Below are 23,233 nucleotides of genomic sequence, written 5' to 3'. Positions count from 1 at the left end.
GTATACAGTTACCTGCAATGCTTACCATTAAAATTTCATCGCTATGGACGGGAAATAAAGAAATTTTGCTTGTGTGAACACAGTATAGTAGGAAGGTAGTGTAATTATATTTTTATGTAAATATGAGGGTGTACAGTGTGCGAATTTTAGAACACAGCTCTTGTACTGAAGGATAAACACATTTCGAATTTTGTGCATCAGACTGTAAACGCTTTCACTAGTGCTTTCTCTTACGTTCTCACTGTTCAACGTAGTGATCCAAATTTGGCGTTCTGTTGTGGAAACCTAGTTCGTCCTAGGTTAAACAAATCCTAACATAAGCAACACTGGGATGTATATATTCAATTATTTCTTTTTGTTCTGGTTACAGCCATGTGAAGAGGCACTTACACGGCTGTTCAGTAAAACGTCAGTACCATGAAGCCATAATGCAGTAATCATCAAATTGATACGTCTTGTACCACATGGTAGATATTGCAAATAATTGCCATTTTAGTGTAACCACACGACGGAGGTGGAAGCAACGCCATCTACATTCTGTGTACAAGGAAAGAATACACACTATCTCACTCAGAAACGACTTAAGAATATTTTTTTTTTTTTTTTTTTGTGAGAAGACAGTATTTACTAAGAAGGAGAAACGTTTACTAGCACGTGCCGAAATTCGAGATGCGAAGCGTCATGGTGTATCTAGAGTGGTTTATCGTTCCACAAATGTTATTGACCGCGCTTGCCGGTATCAGGCGACTATCATACTGACAGGGGGTCTGTGGAGGTTCAGGCAGGTAATACTCAACGACACAAGATATCTGCCACCTGAGATCATTGTCAAAACGCACTGCTGGCACGGAGAACATCACTGCGCTTCCCTTGCCGCGGTAGGAGAGGCAGGCGCGCCGACGTGGGTGTGTTCAACGACAACGCTACACTCTGGGGAGCATCGGCACGTCGCGTTTTCCGATCACTTTCGGATGTGTGTACTGCATCAAAATGGACATATCCATGTGTCGAGACTCCTAGAAAAACAAAAAAATCCACTGCTAGGCTATTGCTCTGCAATATGGGATCCTTACCAAATAGGATTTACCGTGGACGCCGAAGAGGCACAGTGAAGACTCGGAACTAGACGAAGAATCAGGTGGTACAAACCTGAACTCGAATAAATCAGGTGCTTTCGAAACTCATTTGGCTCCTATACATCTAAAAGTTGACTGCATCATGCCAAGAGTCCACAGCACAGTGGAAGAAAATACAATAATAACTTAAAATTACATGTAATTACTAACAGCAAAGAGAGGGAGAGAGACGGAGGGACAGAGAGAGAAAGAGAGAGAGAGAGAGACAGATGGAAGGGTTGACACTTACAACCGAATGTGACAGTCTTCTCCTGTTTACTTTCCCTGAAGGCTTCGGCTGATCTCTGCTGCTTAAGCTTCTTGGCTTTGATCGATTGAAATGCACAACTAAAACACTAATTCTGCCTAATTATGCTGGATACTCCAAAGACTGATTGTTTAGAAAACTGGCGGTGAGTGACTAATAACAACAAACTCCACTAATAGAGGAGAAGGCCTCCATTTTGGATAGTAAATTATGGTAACTAAAATTAGACTAAAAGCATTTTGTCCAAATTGACAGTTGCACAAACACGAAATGCAAGTGGACTGTTTGGTGGCTATCATGGATTCTAAAGTCCAGTAATGACATGACAGTTATGGTCCATTAATTAGATCCTAAATAAAAACACTAAGAACTTGAGTGAACGGTTTGCTAATATTATGGTTATAAATTAATGGTTTGTTTCCATATGGATCATTGAATTGTACCACATGAAGTAGTCAGTTTCTTTGTATAAGGAGAATGAAGGAGAATTTGAGCCAGGCCTCTCAAACACATCCTACTTGATAGAGTATCATCTGTTAGCAACCCACGACAAGGTGTATTTAGTGGATTCAGATCTGGAGGATATACTAGCTATTGCAATAGTCAGACATTAGCTAGCTTTCCCTTGTTGCAATATATGACAGAGAGATTGAAGATGGGGCGTGACCACTACCCTTACATCTGAGAAATGTAATGCCTGCTGCCAAATTGATGGCTATGCAAACCATCATGTTGTGTATCCAAAGACAAGCCACCTCATTATGCCATGTGCAATGAAGAAAGCAATTTCGCAAGCCACACGAAAAATCTGCAAGTCACACTTGGGTGTCAGCAAACTATTTTCCCGTTTTGAAGGGAAAGTTAGAGATAGTAACTCCGTGAAAAGGTCTCGTTGCAACGAAATATACCTTTGTTTTAATGAATGTCACCCCAGTTATGTAACATATTTGCGACACTCTCTCGCCCTTTTTCGCGCTAATATAAAAGGAACTATCCTTATTTGCACCTCTTCAAGGTCCTCGGTCAATGCTTTTTTTTGAAGGTTCCCACACAGCTGAGTAACACTATAGCTGAGTGAAGTGTAAGCAGTCTCTTTAGTAGGTTTCTTTGTTATCCTAGGAATCTTGCCACATGGATACATTCATTGTGATGCTGCAAACGGAATCAAAAATGGTCTGAAAATATATTGTGTTGCCTCTACTGTCTGCACTGATGTCACTGAACACACCCCTGTTGGCGCACCTCTCCCTGCTACGATGACTAGAAAAGCCACAGCTATGGTCATCGAGATGGCGGTCTGCGTTGATGCAGGTGCCATTACACAGTCCGCGTGGATTCTGCCTTGCTGCAAACGAGCCCATTCGATGACTCGTTATGTCACTGCAAGATCCTACAGAACCGAGAGACAGTGACCTTTGGCAGGAGAGATCGTGATTGTCATTGAGTATTACCTCCCTGAAACCCATAGATTCCTTATTCATATGGCAATCATGACATTTCAGTGAACACTGCCATATATACGGAACGATTAACTGATACTGCCACTTTCACACATCGGAATGCGCTGCTCCCCTATTAAAGTGTTGCTGTTCTTAGTAACGTACAATCTGAATGCGAATGGGAGGAAACTTGTGGCTATGGTTCTGTGTATGATCGTACAGGGAGAGGGGAGTACGTGTATGCATTTTGTGGAAATGTGTGGTTTACTGTTACAAAGCTCGCTCATGAGTTCATATTGGAGGACGTTTTCGCTACTAATTTCGATTTATGTTGCAATTCTGAATACAGTTCTTATAATCTACAACGCTATCATGAACTGAAAATAACAAATGGTTGGTTTTACCTTTAAAAATTCGTTTTTAATTTCACGAACGTGACGATGCACACTCATTGCAGTTCAGTCAGTAGGGTACTTGCACTAAAAAAGAACTCAATGCATCCATTGCCGTCGCATCCTTCTCAACTGGCTAAAATATTACGGCTGTGCTTGTATACGAGGGTTGGATCTTTAAAAGTGGCTACTATTTATTTACAGCTCGTACAAAATAGATACGTGTTTCAAAGCTTTACTGACCTTCAAAGAATTGTGTAAAACCCGTTGCCAGCGATATGGAAGTCGTAGGATACTCTTAGCAGTGCCAGATGTGTTGACAGTTCGTGCGGCGCGGTCTATTGCCCGACGAATTTGTAGCAGTTTTGAAGCGAATGCCGTGAAGTGTTTCCTTTAGTTTAGAAATCGAGTTGAACTTATGAGGACTTAAGTCACAGAAGTGCAGTAGGTGGTACAGCACTTAGCAGCCCCATCAGTCAAAAAAATCAATAACAGCTTGCACTGTACGTGCTTGTGCATTGTCCTGAAAATTATGGTCAGGTCCCGCAGAAAGTGTCATCACTTTGTCTCTATGCTGTTCATTTTTGGAACACGACCTACGACCAGCTTAGAGCCATTAGAGATGTATCATTCTTCGAAAATAGAGGTGTTTTTTACACTGGATATAAATACTATATACAGGGTGAGTCACCTAACGTTACCGCTGGATATATTTCGTAAACCACATCAAATACTGACGAACCGATTCCACAGACCGAACGTGACGAGAGGGGCTAATGTAATTGTTTAACACAAACCATACAAAATTGCACGGAAGTATGTTTTTTAACAAAAACCTACGTTTTTGTAAATGGAACCCTGTTAGTTTTGTTAGCACATCTGAACATATAAACAAATATGTAATCAGTGCCGATTGTTGCATTGTAAAATGTTAATTACATCCGGAGATATTGTAACCTAAAGTTGACGCTTGAAACCTCCGACGTTCAGTTGTGTGTTGTAACAAACACGGGCCACGGTCGGCGAGCAGCATCTGCAGGGACATGTTTACGATGACGACCGTGTTTACGAGTGTGGCTGTAGTGCACTGTTGTGGCTTGGTCTTGCTGTCGCAGTGTCCGCATGTAGCACTTGCTGCTATTGTTGTTCTGCATTCGTCTCCGCACGCAGACCAACTGTAGTACACCGTGTTACCAGAGATATGTGATAGTGTGGTGTTGTACGAACTGTGACCATGGTGTATTCGAACTCTGAAAAGGCGGAGATGATACTCATCTATGGCGAGTGTCGACGAAATGCAGCTGAAGCCTGCAGGGTGTATGCAGAACGGTACCTGGACAGAGCACATCCAACGTGCCGCACATTGCAAAACATATACCGCCAATTGTATGCAACAGGTATGGTCGTAGCACGCAAACGGGTCCGTAACAGGCCCGTCACAGGAGAAGCGGGTGCAGTTGGTGTGTTAGGTGCTGTTGCCATGAACCCACACATGAGTACACGGGACATTGCAAGAGCCGGTGGACTCAGTCAAAGTAGTGTCATGCGCATACTGCATCGTCACCGCTTTCACCCGTTTCATGTGGCGCTACATCAGCAATTACAAGGTGATGACTTTAATCATCGAGTGCAATTCTGTCAATGGGCATTAACAGAGAATGGGTTGCAGTTCTACCTGTTTACCGATGAAGCGGGTTTCACAAACCACGGGGCAGTGAATCTACGGAACACGCATTACTGGTCCGTGGACAATCCTCGCAGGCTCAGACAGGTAGAGCGACAGCGACCGTGGACTGCAAATGTATGGTGCGGAATCATTGGCGACCACCTCATTGGTCCTCACTTCATTGCAGGGACCCAAACAGCTGCAACATACATCGCGTTTCTACAGAATGATATGCCAACGTTGATCGAAAATGTTCCACTGGAAACGCGTCGACGTATGTGGTATCAGCATGATGGTGCACCTGCACATTCCGCAATTAACACTAGGCTGACCCTTGACAGGATGTTCGACGGGCGTTTCATAGGACGTGGAGGACGCATAAATTGACCAGCCAGTTCTCCTGATCTTACACCTCTGGACTTCTTTCTGTGGGGTACGTTAAAGGAGAATGTGTACCGTGATGTGCCTACAACCCCAGAGGATATGAAACAACGTATTGTGGCAGCCTGCGGCGACATTACACCAGATGTACTGCGGCGTGTACGACATTCATTAAGCCAGAGATTGCAATTGTGTGCAGAAAATGATGACCACCACATTGAACATCTATTGGCCCGACATGTCGGGACACACTCTATTCCACTCCGTAATTGAAAACGGAAACCACGTGTGTACGTGTACGTCACCCCTCATGGTAATGTACATGTGCGTCAGTGAAAAAGACCAATAAAAAGGTGTTAGCATGTGGACGTAATGTGCTGTTCCAGTCTCTTCTGTACCTAAGGTCCATCACTGTTCCCTTTGGGTCCCTACGTAATTCGGTGCTCTCCGATACACACAATCGAACAGTGGAGGAGTGGTACTCAAGCGTCAACTTTAGGTTACAATACCTCCGGATGTAATTAACATTTTACAATGCAACAAACGGCACTGATTACGTATTTGTCTATATGTTCAGATGTGCTAACAAAACTAACGGGGTTCCATTTAAAAAAAACGTAGGTTTGTGTTAAAAAACATATTTCCGTGCATTTTTGTATGGTTTGTATTAACCAATTACACTAGCCCCTCTCCTCACGTTCGGTCTGTGGAATCGATTCGTCAGTATTTGATGTGGTTTACGAAATATATCCAGCGATAATGTTTGGTGACTCACCCTGTATATATATAACACTAATAATATGGTGATTATTAGCTGCAAGTAAAGGAAACTATGTACAATACACACACACACACATCATCATGAGATGTGTACACAGCACATATTTCTTTCCTATAAAGTGTATTCAGTTTACTGGCATACACGGGATACAATCAATCCATTCATCACGCATATATACACATACCTATTTACGCTATTGCAACACACACCCATATATATATATATATATATATATATATATATATATATATATATATATATATATATATATATATAAGCAAGTGTGCTATCGCTAAGTGAATAGAGTGAGTGCAGGAGAGTGTTGATCCTATTATCACAAACAAATGTTTCTTGTCATGATATGATACGAAAATTTTAAATTGTGATGCAATTTTTACAAGTTTACATCATGGTTTTGTGATGGAATGCATACTTCATGCAACATGTGGTGGAGAAAAGGCATGTCCGCCGCTCGTGGTCTCGCGGTAGCGTTCTCGCTTCCCGAGCACGGGGTCCCGGGTTCGATTCCCGGCGGGGTCAGGGATTTTCACCTGCCTCGAGATGACTGGGTGTTTGTGTTGTCCTCATCATTTCATCATCATCCAAGAAAGTGGCGAAATTGGACTGAGCAAAGGTTGGGCAATTGTACGGGCGCTGATAACCACGCAGTTGAGCGCCCCACAAACCAAACATCATCATCATCATCATCAGAAAAGGCATCAAATTCCCTGCACAAGGGCTACTTACAGTGCAAATTCGTCAGAGCCGTTAAGGCTCCACAATTGTGACATATGAGCATACAACTTGGTATGTCACCACATACAGTACACACCACTGTGTGAATGTTGTGTGGGAGGCAGTAGCATCGCACTCACAGCATGCTACAGGAGCTAGGAGGCACTCAAAATCAGCTTATGCTCCAAAGGGTGGGTGTTCTTGAAATATTGAAGAAAATGTTTTCCTCAGTGAGCCTTCAGGTAGATACCAGTTCCTGACTAGAGCAATCTGTGAACTGGCTTTCTGAATGCTCACTCTTAGTAAATGGGTTGAGGTATTTAGAACAAAACTGCTGTTCATTGGTGTGTTCATTCATTTTGCAGGAACAAAGTTAGGATATATTTTTGATACATATGTACTGAAAAGTAACAAATCTACATTTCTCCCACATGGACTGGCTACTTTGGAAAGTTAAAGGAGTCTGACAGCTTAATAATTCACATCTCTTTTCGGCCTGTCACCAATTTGCTTTTCTTCTCCTCGCTTGGTTTCATTCCTTTTTTTTTTTTTCACACTGTAAATGTGAATTGAAGTATTTAATTGTGGCTGTGAAACTGGGAGTGATCTGTAATTTAAAGTTGAAATCGATGCTTCAGAGTTACACAATCCCCAAAATCCACCCCTATTCGTATGTTCTGTAACCCACTGCACTTTTTGTGGACTTTTTTCGCCAGTCAGTATTGTTCAAATGAAGCAAGATTAGTGTTCCAGATTTTTGACATCGATAAAGCCTCTTTTAGCAGCTGTATCCCTTAGGCAAGGGATGTAGATGCCCCATACATTTAATGGGAGTACATGGCTGCGTGTCTTACCAGACCCATTTACTGCATTTTCAAGAACTGTCCTCGTACCTGTACGACACTGAAGATATAGTAACAGAAAAACTTTGCAGATGAGTCTCCCTGTGGCATCATGCAATTCCCACCAACAAATAGACAATGCATTTCTCCTCCACACCATTACCACGTTCTTTGTTTGCAGTATTTCAGTTCACAGTGTAGTAATGCACCTCACTTAATGGTTGCATTTGATAGGCTGCTGATGAATTTTGGGGAGTTACCTTTCCAGAATGGATAGACACACGTGAATGGAGGGGGTTGAGTCTCAGTAGCCCTCTCTAGAGTTTTCTGTGTGAGAGTACAAGATCCAGTCCCCAAATGGATCTGCTACTTTAGAGTAGCTGGTACGTCATTGACTTAGTGCTTTCCAAAAGTAAGAGGATGGATAAGGGAGCTGCTGCTAACCGGTTGGTGACTATAGTGTGGTGTTCTGAGATAACACACGAACTGAGTTTGTACCAGAAGTACCGTCTACGTCTGTTGTAGCTAGAATACCGCTACACAGACCAGTCACGCTGCTCAAGAGAATCACGCCCCCTGGATGACAGCGCCTCCAGAATGAGAGTAGAGTGCTTAAACAACTGTGTATGAGCAGAAGTTGTCAGATGCTGCAAGTTGTAAGTAAGTCCTAGTCTCGCTAGAGAGTTCCTGTAGAATGTTGTGTCTTCAAGTCTGTGGCCGACAGACAGACAGACCAGTAGAAACAGAACGTGCCTTGAGAGTTAACTGAGCACTTAGTTTCGAACTGTTCTTCAACTAGTAGATCAAGACAGAGGTTTAGTTTTCTTCCGAGTTTATTTAACGGAACTATAGCCAATACAGGACAGATAGGCTAAACCTGCATTCTACAATTTCTGTAGCCAGCGTTTCCAAAGTGAACTAATATATTTTACTAGTCACTATTCTATTGTTATTTTAATTGTGTTTATGCTACCCTAGAAGCTTCTCATCTATACTATCAGGGCACCATTATAGGCTTTTTTCAGTGCCAGGAAAATTTCATAAAAATGTACGCTCCTAGATCACAACGTAGATGTTGAGGCGCCTGAATGGGAGTGCGCAATGATGTACACAGGTGAGATCAGGGTGCAGTTGATGATCCAGGACTTCAGGAGCATGCATGTGATAGCCCTGAATGTGAGTAGCGTAATGCTGACAGCCCTGGGTGCTGTGTTGACAGGCCTAGATGCACTATTGATGGGCCTGGGTGCAGGGAGTATGGCACTGACAGAGCTAGGCACATCACCAATGTGTTACGCTGGAAACCCACCTCCAGATGGTCACAAAATTTCTGCAAGGAATAGTAATCATGATAAGAAGAGGAAGAAACAACATTGGTAAGTGTTATGTGTACAATGGTTTGAAAAACAAGAATCACACACAAATGTTAATAATAATTCCTGTTACTTATATAGAAATTTATCTGGGTATACGTTGCTTAATATGAATCTCATACCATCGCTATTTGGTGTACTGCTTCTTAGCAGCTTATTCAGATTAACGTCCTCCTCCTACTGCATTGAAATATTGTTGTCAAGTGCACCACAGAAAAAAGAAGAGTATCATTATCATTGTATGCAAGTTTAAAATTATTTTAGAAGAAAAGAAACAAATTACTTACACATCTGCCTGGTTATTATTATGGTTCATTCCTGTGAACTGATAGAGGAAAAAGGAAGTGTCATTCCACTGAATCAGTGAAGCTGCGGTGTTGACACAACCCTCCATGACTACATTGTTATTGATAGTTGCTAGCGACAAGAATACCTCCTGAGCATGTGAGAATGAATTATCATCATAGAAGAAGAAATATCAATTACTACCACAGACGGTTGCACTCACCTATGATGGCAGCCGACCCCTGTGAGCTATTGGATGAAAAAGGCATCATAGCCTAGTATGGGTAATTTTCCATATCAACAGCATTTAGGAACATGGTCAACTCATAAGCAATGCATTCATAAATAACAGCTGTAGAATAAAATGAAGGAATATGTAACACTACAAACACGTGTTCATCTACAACCTGAGTCAAGGCCTGGAAGACAAAGATCGAAAATGGCATCATGGCTTGCACAACGTAATCTACCCATCCCATCAAAAACTTGAGGAGCCCTCAGTATTTTTTTAAATAAGAAATGTTGTTACATAGATATTTAGCAGAAAATATAAGTACACACATATATAGAAGGCTCATATTAGCACTTTTCATGATGCACACTCAGCAGACTCGATCTGTCCCAGGTGGCAACTTGTAAAGCGAGCTTGTCCTGGGAGTGCATAGTCAGAGGACTGGCCTCAGCTGGGATCATACTCATGTTTTCAACATCACTGAAAATTTCTGCAGTGTAGGACAAAAGAATAATTACATCACATAACTACAACACACACACATAAATACATATAACTACGGTAGTCCTTCATTATGGTGCTGATTCTGTGAGCCTAAACTATCTGATGCCCCTCTCTTGAGAGCCACAGATTTCTAAAATCTACTACTGTATCACTCTCCATTCATAACGATGGATACTACCACTTTCAACAAAAGTACCGTTGGAGTATGCATATGTAATGAACTTGTATGTAGATGTGTAGTTAGTGGTACATACTGGCATCAAAGTTGGAAAACTTGCCTGTTTCTCCATCAAAAAATGAGAACACCGGCACATAAAATCTACTACTGCTTCCATTACCGGTCTGCACTGGACTGAACTGCAGCTCTGCAGTATGTCTTATCATCGTCCACTGGTGGGGAGCTAGCTTTCGTGATGAGATCAAATCCGAACAATTAGATACTTCCTTACCAAATTTTCGACCAATCAGAGCAGAGAACTCCACCACTGTTGCAAGTGCAGACATGACTCTCCTGTGCAACTGCTTCACAGAGTGAGTATCGATGCAGGTGTGTGTAGAGCACTTTGGACTTAAAGCACTGTCACAGAGTAAACAACGAAATTTCTATCCCTTTCACTAATGAACACACTGTCTGGATCCATTATGTTTACACAAGTGTGTTTGTGGGCTTAACATAGTTCTGTGCATGATTTGATAAATGGTACAAGTGTGTTAACGAACAGACTCTGTGGACGAGTTATGTTTATATTTCGTTCAGTAAAAGTAATAAATTGCATGTAATTATATATACAACACAAACACATACCTTGCTATTCAGACCACTATTTCTATAATTTAATTTACTGCTTCAGTCAGAACAAAATGTGATCATGATACTAGAATGCAATGGAGCATTTTTCTCCAGCTATAAACGTTTCAACAGTGCACGCACAACTTGTTATTATTGTGACCAGTCTACTGAGTGCTTATAGTTTACTATGCACTAATATTAAATGTATTAAAGCATTTATGTCCATTGATAGACTGTACAAATATTTCATTTTACTGCACCAGATGCAATGCCGAGACCACAGGCGTACTATTTGCATCACTGATAAACATTGTAACTTTGGTGTCTCGCTCCTTTTAAACAGACAGTGTTTATGCCTGCCATGATGACTCACAAGTATAAAAATAGAATGGACTGGGCTGACCTGGGCATGCTCCACTCTGTTTTCTTGATGTGTGCACTGTCACTATAAAAAGATTGTGGAAGTTCCAAGGAATGTATGGTCTGCAGATGATGATGATGAAAGTAACTCAGTTTATCGAATGACTGTGTGAGGGTTACCATATCACGCTGCATGTGTTGGGACATGTCAGGTAGAGGGACACGACCAATGCTGCAGCAAAAGATGAATTGAACAAGTGTCTGAAATCTTATGTTCGATTACATATCTGTAGCATGGACAATGTATGTGAACGAAAGTAAATAGTTACTTGCATACATGTTGATACCTGTTAATGGAGTAGGATGAAGTGAAGAAAGATAAATACAGAGATTTTTTTCTTTTTTCAAAAGAAAAAGAGAACATCATTCTCTTGGCATCGACATGTTTGGCACATTTTACTTTTCTGAACTGTTTTGATGACGTCACATTTATGGAGAATGTTGTTGCTTGATGACAATTTGCACTTGTGAATTTGGTGAAGGTGATATCCTAAAATAAGAACTGCCTACATTCATTGTAGAAGCCTTGACTGAATATTATGATGTTCGCTCTCTCAAGTGTCATTATGAAGTGCCATTGATGTGGTACAACATTTGTTCATTTATACAATTCGCTGCACAATTCCATTAAGTTGAAAGTGCTTGATTATAAGGGCATGTATCAATAATGAGTACGCAGAAATTTCTGTAGGAAAATTTTCCGGTGAATCAAATTCTGTTTGTATTTCTATAGGTCCAGCCTTCACAGTCTCATTTAGCCTTAAACAATCTATTGCTATGATGGACGCTACATCTTGAAATTTTTGTTGAATGTGCATGCATCCAAGTTGGTCACTTCCCTCGTAGTGGGAAGGAGGAAGCCTCATCTTCTTGCTATATAGTATTCTGTACAAGTTAGTACTCCAGATCAGCTGTATCATTTGATGAGGATAGGGTTCAAGTGTACACTAGCATTGGTTACAACTAGAATTGGTTACAACTGTCGAATACACTCAAATACTTTATAATGTGCCTTCTCCTCTCGATTTGCAGTGTCATTATAATGAATCGAAGTGTTGCCGTTGCAACTGACGTTTTAGTGGTCCACATCTGACTGGATGTAATTGATACAAATGGACACTCATATTGTTCCCATGAATGAAAAGGTAATGACAGTTGAACACCAGAATCAAGTACTCCGAAAAGCTAAAAATGTTGCTTGTCTGCTAGAGTCACAATCGGAAATTTTCTTGCTAATTTCTCCACAGTTCGTTAACTTTTCTTGGAATTAGACTCACCCTGAACATACGAGCTGTCATCTGCTGCACTTTGCTTTAGAATCGGTTATTGTTTATCGTAAATGATGGTGTCTTGTATGCCTTCAGAGTATCCTGTAAAATCTTATTTCTGAAAGAAGAACATATTACATGTAAGTTGGGATGTCACAGTAGTTTCCCCACTCTTCTTTACATATTTTGCTTCTAGGTACATGCTCGGAATTTGTAATGTGTATAGGAGCTGAATCAGAATCCTAATCTCATCATTATTATTGAACATCACTGAGTCGGAGTAATATTCCTGGTGGATGATTTACTTGAATTGGAGCTGTTCTTTCAAGTGATACTATTGTCTAGTTACAAGTCTATCGATTTAAGGAACTTGTAATTCCCCCATGTTATCATATTGTGCTTCCTCTGTGGTGTGCTGATGACATTGTGTATCAGTTTTATGCTTACACCCATGGTCTGCTCCTTCTGGTGAAGGCATATCCCAGTCTCTTCCCTCAAAAATCAACTAGACTCCCGTCGTGGCCCACAGTATTTACCTTAAGATGGTCTAATGTCTGAACAGTCACTGTGGGTTTCATGATGCCTCAACAGTCTTATATCCTGGGCCTACTTTAGAGAAGAACCTACAGACCGTATGAATCAATCTGTCATTGAGATACAAATTCGTCACAATATTACATTCAACACTAAACATGATAACTGGTAGTGGATTCACAAATTGTGTTGACTCACATAATTTGTCAGGTTTCTTTTCCATTACTTTACACTTGTAGAAAGCAAGTAGTGGTCCCACTTATCCTTCCCAGCAAATGCCTATTATCTTTTCTGTCGCTTTTATCTAAATTTTGAACCTATTAACTTTTGTGCATAACTGAAACCATATGGGTACAACTTCACCAGTTCCTGGATGTACTTCGTATTCTATAGAGTGACATGGAATGTTAATGCATTTTCACTAACCAATGTATTAACATTCCATTCCCGATTATTTAGATTGACTTAAATTGAAAATGTATATTAGATCTGAACTTCAACTTATGTATTGAAGTACATGCTGCTTGTTTTTATGCAGTCATCAGGAACAACACAAGGCAGAAGTGGCCACAGATGTACGTATCAAAATTTTGGTAGCGTCGAAAATCGTAGGATACATGTTTGTTGGTGCTATTGCTATTGTTGGTGAGTTAATGGCGCAGTTTTTGTGGTGGACTTAAATGCCATATCAGTCAAAGTTGTGCACATTATTCCTGTTTTTCTTAACATATGCATACCATGAAGTTCCAGGTGCAACTGCAACATTCATGTTTAAAATTCTGTGTTCCTTACATTTTCACATTTGCCTGCGCAGTGTGCATAAACACTCCACATAACCTTGGGCTGTAGGATTTTTTGACGAATTTAAGCTGATCTGTATTTGTAAGTGATATAACTGGTAGTGCAGCTATGAGCTTCCTTTATGAACAGCTGGAGTAATTTTGTGTTTTAAACAAAGTCATTTCCTGACAGTGACAGATTTCATGACACTGTTATGTCTTTCCAACTCCTGAATTTGCTTTTAAGCCCTTTATGCAGTCTTCACTGTGCAAGTTACAACTGCCACCCCTCCTTCTAAAGAGCCAATAGCTGATATGCCAACCAGGGCTAGAATTTGGAATCAGATAATTCCGCCTAACCTGTCTAATACTGGTAGAACACTAGTTCATCTAAGCTGGTATCAACTGATTGTAAATCTGTTTGAGAGAAAAGGAAAAAATTAGCTGTGGTTTCTGGAATCCACTGTGTCGACATTATAATTCCTCGTTGTTAAATAAGTCTTGTGAGAAGAAATATAAACTGAATTATCTATGTGTCTGTGTGAATCCCATTCATTTTCTCTCCCTACCAGTATTAAATCTCACTATAACTGATTCAAAGGTTCCTCATCCACTTTTTCCCAGGAGGAGTTGCTGTTTTCCTGAATTAGCCTATTTATTTCAAATTCGACTTAGATACCTTCAAACTCAAAACCAGGTCCATCTCTAGCGATTTTTCTGTTGCGTGCAGAATTTTCAAGTGCCGCCCCCCCCCCCCTCTCCCCTTTTCTTTGCATATTCGGACATGGTCAAACTTTTTCACGATGTCGTTCATTGATGACGTCTTATTTTTCACATATCATACTTAATCAGACATTTTTTGACGAAAATGCTTTCTTTTTTTGTTGGATCACAACCAGGTACGGGGAATCAATCAGCAAAACATAAGTGAAACGTTTACAGTATACCCAAAATGAATCATCAAGCCAAAATTATATTACTCGCAGACTATATAACTAATGCTTGTCCACTTTCTCTCATTCTTGATCAGAAGATGGTGTTGGCGGTATTGGTGATGGTGGTGGTTGTCGTATATGTGGGGTGCTCGACACTAGGCCATCAGCTCTCATACTCAACTAACAGAAGTCAAATGTGGTTATGAGTTGTTAGAAGCATGTAACGAAATGTAGTGCGCCGCCGTTATGGAACGCTCTCACTCCCACTGTCAAATAATATAGCAAAAGACATATGTCTCAATGCATTTTGTGAGTAGAATACACAGACCATAACTACAGAACATCGAAAATAGTGTAGCAAAGAAATGAGCCTACGTGACTAATTGGAAAATAAAAGATGAAACGACGACCCTAGAAACACTTAACAAACTTCTATCTAAGACACTGTTGATCAGACATCACACAGAGCCTTAAAAGACGAATTACATTCAATACATCATCACCTAAAATAGAGGGAAAGCCAACTAGGAATTGGATTGAGGCCCTTGTGGCTTGGTATAAAACGCTTCAGTTGCAATGTGGCCTACATAAACCTGTGCACCCAAGCACTGCCTACCTGTTGATCTTTCCGACAAAGGAAAAATCCTTTTGTCAGAGGTCAGTGCACTGTTTGGAACAGTATTAAAGGTACTTGCTTCTGCTTCAGTGACCGGAAGGAGAAACTACAGGGTCGTGTCGTTGGTTTCAGAGGCCTCAGCTTGTTGTTCTCCAACCATTACCATTCCTCCTCCCTCAGAGAACGATGTTTCGTCTAGACAGCGACGTAACTGCACCGGCAGCCTCAGCACATTCAGAGCTTATAACTTCCAAATAGGCATCATTAGCTGCTGCATCAGCTGTTTTATTATCCTGAATGCCAAAATACCCTTATACCCACCAGAATGACACAACTTTTCCCTGCCTCTGTAAGTGGGAAATGGTGTCGGAAGTCAGCTGAAGATTCTTTGCAGCTCGGTAAATTTGATCTATAGCGAGAAGGGCACCATGTCTTCTCCAGAGACAAGACCACAAGTAAGTGTGAATGAACCAGGTAAGCGAATCTTGATGACTCAGCCTGGAATCAACACAGTCTAGCCAATGGAATTAATCTGCTTAGACCTGTCAGTGTAAACGACCACACAGTTCATAGCACAGCTAAAATTCTGTAAAACATCGGTACAAAAACAGAGACCACAGTGAAAAGCTTCTTGCACACTGATAATTTTAAAATAACCCCGGGTCTCCGTGTTAACCAGGTCGGTGAACGACTCCAGCCTCGACGAAGCACAGAAATAACTTCTGCAGCAACAACAATTAAGTCCTGCCGCACATGAATACTGAATGCCTTCATTACTCGTGGCCTATTTCTAAACAGTCGCTCTATTGGAGACCGAGCAACAGTATGGAATGTAAGCGACTGTGGCGTGCAGAGTAGCCTGAACACAAGATGCACAATCACACAGAGGCTAGAAACTGGAGTCTTGTAAAACGCTACTATTGGCAACCAATCCCTTCATGATGGAAATAAGATGGTCGTGCTGTGACACAAACTATAAAACCATAGTGAAGGCAGGATCGCACAAACGCCTTGGAAAACTGATGCAGACATGTTCTATCTGCTCCCATGGCTGTGGCTGAGGCATTTCAAAGTAATAAATGGCTGTAAACCTTTAACAGTAATAGCCTTCGAATGTAACTACATGCGGAGTTCATCAAAAGCGAGGCCAAAAAAATTGACTGAACTTCTAAAATTAAGAGCAGTAACTCTCATTATAAGAAGAGGCAGATTAAAAGGGCGACAAGTAAGTTTAACAAACCACAAATACATTTCTCTGAGGAAAATTTGAAACCATTTCTACCTGCTAACTCCTCCAATCGCCGTATCGTAATTTACAACTGAAAAATTGGTGTTACAAGGTTGGAGGAGGAGGATAACATGGCAAAGTCGATCACAATTAATTAACATCGACCAGGAGACTTTACTGTGTACGTAATACCATTGATGTCCATAGAAAACAGAGTGACTCAGTTAAAACAGATCCTTGAGGGACCCTATTTTCTTGCTATAATCACTTGGACAGAGCATTAACGGCTCGATATCGAAAAAATCGTCTGGAACAGAAAATTAGTAATCGTCCTCTGAAGCCCCATTGGTGAAGCTGTCCCAGGACGTGACGCCTCCAGGTAGAGTCATAGCCCTCTCAACATCGAAGTAGGTGCCTATTACGTGCTATCTACGTAGGAATGGTTGTTGGATTTCCACCTCCAACAGGAAGAGGTTGTCAAGCGTTGAACGATACCTCCAAAACCCACAATGGGAGCGACTAAGTAGGTCCTACGATTCTAGGAAACAAATCAGATGGGGGTTAAACATGCATTCTACTGTCTTTCATAAGCAGCTAATGAGGACTATGCTATGGTAATTACTGGGCAACATGCTGTCCTTCTCAGGTTTCAGAATGGACATTAAAATCGTTTCCTTCCGTGAGTCAGGAAAGTCTCCGTTCAACCAAATCGCATTAAAGGAAGGGACAAGAGTATTTACTTTGCATTCTGGTGAATGTACTGTAATATGCTGTAGGGGATTCTACCCTTACCCCTTCGGCAGGCGCGCCTACTGTTGTTACACGAGAAGTGAGCATTGAGAAATTTACAACATGGTCATTTGTCAGTCAATACAGACTTGTCTTAAACAAACTATTATATATACAGAAGAAAGCAGTTCATATTCACAATCTTCAACATTTATAAAAAAAAGGTCTTTTAGTTCTTTAAATAATAATTTAGCCAGTTTTTTGACATATGGTCACTTTCGTAACACCTATCACAGACAATTTGCTTGCAAACTAATTACGGCAATGTTTAGAATAATGAAAATGTAGCCAATGACCATCTCCTTGTAATTCTGGAAATGAAGCATCAGGCACACATTTTAGCTACAACGTCAACTCCACCTTTTGTCATATTGTACCCAATTATGTTTCCAGGTTTGTGTGTTTCTTCATCCACTGTCGCCATGTCATGCACAGCAGACAAAAGTGTGACAGAACAGTTTTTACAATGAAAATACGAATACAAATGCTTATCCTACCGAAATCCAAACATTGCACTTACAATTTCTTTTGTTGTACCAATGCAAGTGATAGTCTTCTGCAGCAAATATTCAGAAAGGAGGTAGCTATTGTACCACATGTCAGTTGTAAGGTTCCTCTTAGAATTTTCTATAGGCACCACATAGCTTTTCACTATGTCCTCAGGAGCATTAGATACCTGATTTGTCTTTTGTTTGCATGCCGCATTAAACATCCAGATTACTGCAACAAAATGTTTTTGGATCACACAGAGAAAACAGTTTCGTCGCATACTTAGCCAGTTGGTTGGGTATGTACTGAATCATCTACAGCAGTCTCCGTAGGGGCTGTTGTGATGTTTTAGCACACTCGCATTTACACCAACGTGAAACTTTATCTTTTCAATAAAGAACCCTCGTACTTTTGCTGTCTCTTCGGGATCATCACCATCCTCACCTTCAATTTCAGATTCTCTGCCATGGTCCTATTCACTGTTTTCATCACACAAATCTACTTTTCACCAAGTCTGACAATTCTGGATGGACCTTATCATCACCTTCTTCGAACAGTTTGCGAATTTCTTCGTCGGAAACACCCTTTGAATTGGAACAAAACATGAAAGAACTGAAATGAATAAATACATTCATATGCCGGTGTAACCAAAGTAACAGTTTAATGTGCATCTATAAAAACTAAAAAAACAACGAGCAGGTATAGTTAACCTTTTAGTACACTTTCCTTTGGACATTGATAGCTGGAACAAAGCTTCCAACTGTCACATCAGAAGGAGCGCGCTGTGCTTTTGACAACATTCGACAGGTCGTTACTTACAATTCATAAAACAAACTGAGAAAGCTAACCAAATGAACTGAAGGCACTTTAACATTGTCGAGAAAATATCGACAAAGGAATACATGTCGGCAACGGCGTAATAGCTGAAGGTTAAGGCATCGATCAGGAATAAAAACTGGTGTTGTGCTTTTTACAACAGCGCGCCCGTTCGAGGGTTACCTGGCGCAGTCTCCTTGACCCAGAACAAGGCAAAAGGAGGGATTGTAGTCCTTGGTGTCGGTAGGAATAAAGTTTCTATAATACCTCTCCACAAATGGTGATGACGGACGAAAGCTGGATCTTCATTTGCTATTGCAGTGACAAACCAAAGTAGTATGCCAGCACATTCACTCAGTCCCCAGGTGTAGATCGTAGACGCGCTTGCCGCTATACAGTAGTTCTAGGTCGCGTGGAAAGTTACCAGATACCCTCCTTACAGCTTCTCATACCATCGAAGAGCTAGTGGAACCATTGATAGAGTCCAGAAACACTTGCCAAGACCTCTTCTTGTCCTCTCTGATAGTCTGTCGTGCCTTTACCGTCGCAATTCGTAAGACTGTAGAGTTCTAGCAGATGTTTGATATTTAAACTATCACAACGCCATGCACTTCTCTATTATGGTGGAGCGACACACATCGTTCCACCATGGGACACGCCGCCTCTGAAGCGCGTCTGAGAGACAGACGCTTCATCAGCTTGATGTATCATATCAATAATGTGATCCACCGAGTCCTCGACATTATCTCGACGTTTAAAAACAGCTAATTGACTAAGCAGTGTCCAGTTCGCTTTGCTAAGTATCCATTGTGGCGGTTAACTTTCAGGGACAGATCTATCTGCAAGGTGGATCAGACAGGTGACTGGTCACTGTAATGCAAGTCATCGGCCACTTACCAGTGGGCGGCATCGACAACGGCAGGAAAACACAAAGCAAGGGCCGAGGCTGAAAATGACCTCATGGCAGTGTTGAGACGTCATAACTTCTCTGACACAAGAAGGCTTTCGACAACCCAAACCCAGGGGCATGTTGGTGGAGAGCCTCATAGTGCTCTGAGGCCACTGTGGGCTAAGAGGCTCCAGCAATTAGAAAGTGTGGAGCGAGTAGTGATATCAGATCAGTAAGACCAACGTTATCTACGCTTTCGTTGGGCGGCTGATACACATTACAGATGGTAACAGCCAATGGAATATGCATTGTGGCAGCAATTGCCTGAGTAGCTGTTCTGAGGGAGCAGAAGTGGAGTGGTAAGTGTCATTCACAAAGACAGCTATTCCATCCATTGCTCTGTTCCAACTTGGGTCATCTACCCAATGAGAGCTGTGTCCCGTGAGCACAGATGTATCACTATGTTTAAAATGCGTTTCCTTTGGACACAGACAGAAGTGTCTCTCTTATGCTGTTACAGCTCCTCCACGTCTTCTGTTCCGTCTCATGTTTCATTGAAGTAAATGAGTCATTTATCTGGAAGGTTTATATTTTCCTCTTGTCCCTCTGCGTGTAGGAGAACCGACTTCAGAAGGAGGAGAACTGTGTGGGCTCAAGGGTTCATCGAAGTAGAGTTCTAGGTCCATGGCCGAGTCCTCATCCTCTGAGTGCTCCTCTTTCTGACAAGCCACCTGCTTCGATTCTGGCTTCTTGATAATACGCCTAACGATAATCTTCTCCGTCTGATTCGACAAAACCGGGTAGGCTGTGCCAACGCAGTGTGCAACAGTTGCTCTACCAAAGCAGCAGTATCAACGTCAGGAATGGAAACGGCTATTACTGCTGGAGTTTGAGTGGAGACAGCAACTGCAGCACCAGAAGCCGTAGTATCTGTAGGAGTCTACATGGAGACAGCAACAGTTCCATCAGGGGCTCAGGTGGTTCTGTGACAGTGTAGGCTGCGGATTCCTTGTCTTGCGCCATCAGATGGTGGATTTCTGAATTCCGCTTAGGAGGTCAGCAGTCCATCACACACAGGAAGCGGCTACACCGGTAGCTGGGGCTGTGTGGAAGGGACTGGGCGTTTTTTAGGTTAGAGGGTCACAGAAAGAGCGTCTGTCTAAAAGGGGCAGGTAACACACAGTAAGGTAGTTTTAGAAGCGATCGGTATTGTCAACTGTCGTAGGTGTGTTGGGAAAGGAGCAGAGGTCCAAGCCCTAATAGAAAGCATTGAAGCTCAGATATAGGTACGGAAAGCTGGCTAAAGCCGGAAGTAAGTTCATCCGAAATGTTTACAAGCAACCTAAATGTCTTCAGAAAGGATACGAGGTGTGTTTTTGAAGTAAGTACCATTTTTAATTTAAAAAAAGACGTGCTAAGATATCTCAAGAGTTTTATTTTTACATGAAAGCCTGCACTTTAATCTACGCACTGACGCCATTACAGTCTGATTCTTCCTTGTTTACGTTGTGCACTGAGTGTTAAGATGCCTCCGATAGTTGTGAGTCCCGCCGACTGTGAAGTACGGACTGTTACAAGATTTCTTAGTGCTAAAGGCCTAAAAGCGATCGATATTCATCGTCAGATCTATGCAGTTTACGGAGAAAACATTATGAGTGATGGCATGGTAAGAAAGTGGGTGAGAGCATTTTAAGATGGCCGCACAAATGCGCATGATGAACAACGGAGTGGGCGTCCTTCGGTCGTTAATGAACGTCTGGTGCAGGAAGTGGTCAATAAGGTGAGAGAAAACAGATACTTTAGGATTTCTTCCTTGCGGAATGACTTTCCTAATGTTTCACGTAGTGTTTGGTATGGCATTGTGACCGACCACTTGAATTACCGCAAATTGTGCGCACGTTGGGTACCGAAAATGTTTACGGATGTGCACAAAATCAAACGTTTAGACAGTGCATTGACTTTCCTTGAGCGGTACCACAACGACAGTGATGATTTCTTAAGCCAAATTGTTACGGGCGAGGAAACATGGGTGGCCTACGTCACACCATAATCAAAGCAACAGTCCATGGAAGTTGAGCAAGGGCATCGTTTTGCTGCAAGACAATACCCGTCCGCATGTGGTGAATCAGACCAAAGATCTCATCACATATTTTCGATGGGAAACTCTAGATCATTCTCCGTACAGCCCCGATCTTGCACCCAATGACTACCATATGTTTCTGCACTTGAAGAAACACGTGGGTGGTCAGCGTCTTCAAGACGATGACGATGTCAAAATAGTGGTGATGCAGTGGTTAACAAGTCAGCCGGCAGACTTCTATGAGGACGGTATTCAAAAACTGGTTCAACGTTATGACAAATGCCTCAATATTCACGAAAATTATGTAGAAAAGTAAATTAAGATACAGGCTTTCATGTAAAAATAAAATTATTGATATATCTTAGCACGTCTTTTTTCTATTTCAAAACGGTACTTACTTAAAAAACACGCCTCGTAGATTAAATACAGTTGGTGGTGGAGTACTTATTGCTGTCAGATGTGGTTTACCTTGCAGTGTAATTTAATTAGGTAGTTCCTGCAAAATAGTATGGGGAGACGTTATACTTCACACTCTGACTAAACTATTAATTGGATCGTTTTACCGACCCCCGACTCAGAAGAAATAGTTGTTGATCAGTTCAAAGAAAACTTGAGTCTCTTCTGAAGTAGGTACCTTACTCATTCAATTAAAGTTGGTGGTGACTTCAGTAAATGCTCGATATGCTGGAAGAATTATACGTTTAAAGCCGGCAGCTGGCATAACACGTCATCCGTAATTGTACTGAATGCTTTCTCAGATAATTATTTTGAACAATTATTTCATGAGCCGACTCAAAGCGCAAATGGCTGCGAAAGCATATTTGACCTCCTAGCAACTAATAGTCGTGGAAAAATGAGGAGTATCACGATGAATACAGGGACTAGCGACAACAAGGCAGTTGCTGCTAGGCTGAATACCGTAACACCCACAACCATCAAAAAGAAACCTCAAGTACATCAATTTAAAAAAAGCTGATAAAAGTGCTCTTAACGCCTTTTTAAGAGGCAGTCTCCACTTCTTCCGATCTGATCACGTAAACGTAGAAAAGATGTGGAATGATTTCAAAGAGATAGTGTCGGTAGCGATTGAGAGATATATACCTGAGCCGTGTTTCGGCTCGCGTTGGTGCCGTTGGTAGGTTGGCATCGTGTGATAAGGATAATGGCGTCTCGTTTTCTTCTCGTGTTTACTGGCGCCACTATGTTTGGAAGCGTTGTGTTTTCGAGAATGGCAGCAGCAGCGGTTATCGATATCTAGTACCCTAGTATTTTCTTTGGAAGGGCGTCAAGATTTTTTCCAGGTCGGAGTGTGTCGGGTAGATCGGTTGGGGCGGAGCAGCAGTCAGGTTCGCAGCACGCAGACATGACGGGACCTCTGGCGGCACGCTGGCACTGCCGGATCGAGGGGCTGTAGATACGAGTGCCACAACCTCGTCGTCCAACGGACCCCGGGCATTTGAGTTGAGTGAACATTAACCCAGTACTGAGAACTCCACTACTTTGAGATCACGCCATTTGTTCGAGCATTGCTGTTCGCTGGGTAGCTCAGATGAAGAGCAACGGGTGTCGTGTTTGGAGTTCGCGAAA

Source organism: Schistocerca nitens, chromosome 5 (genome assembly GCF_023898315.1).
Source record: "Schistocerca nitens isolate TAMUIC-IGC-003100 chromosome 5, iqSchNite1.1, whole genome shotgun sequence".
In the NCBI taxonomy this organism is placed as follows: Eukaryota; Metazoa; Arthropoda; class Insecta; order Orthoptera; family Acrididae; genus Schistocerca; species Schistocerca nitens.
The sequence above is the reverse complement of the archived record's forward strand: the minus strand, read 5'-3'. Positions refer to the sequence as shown.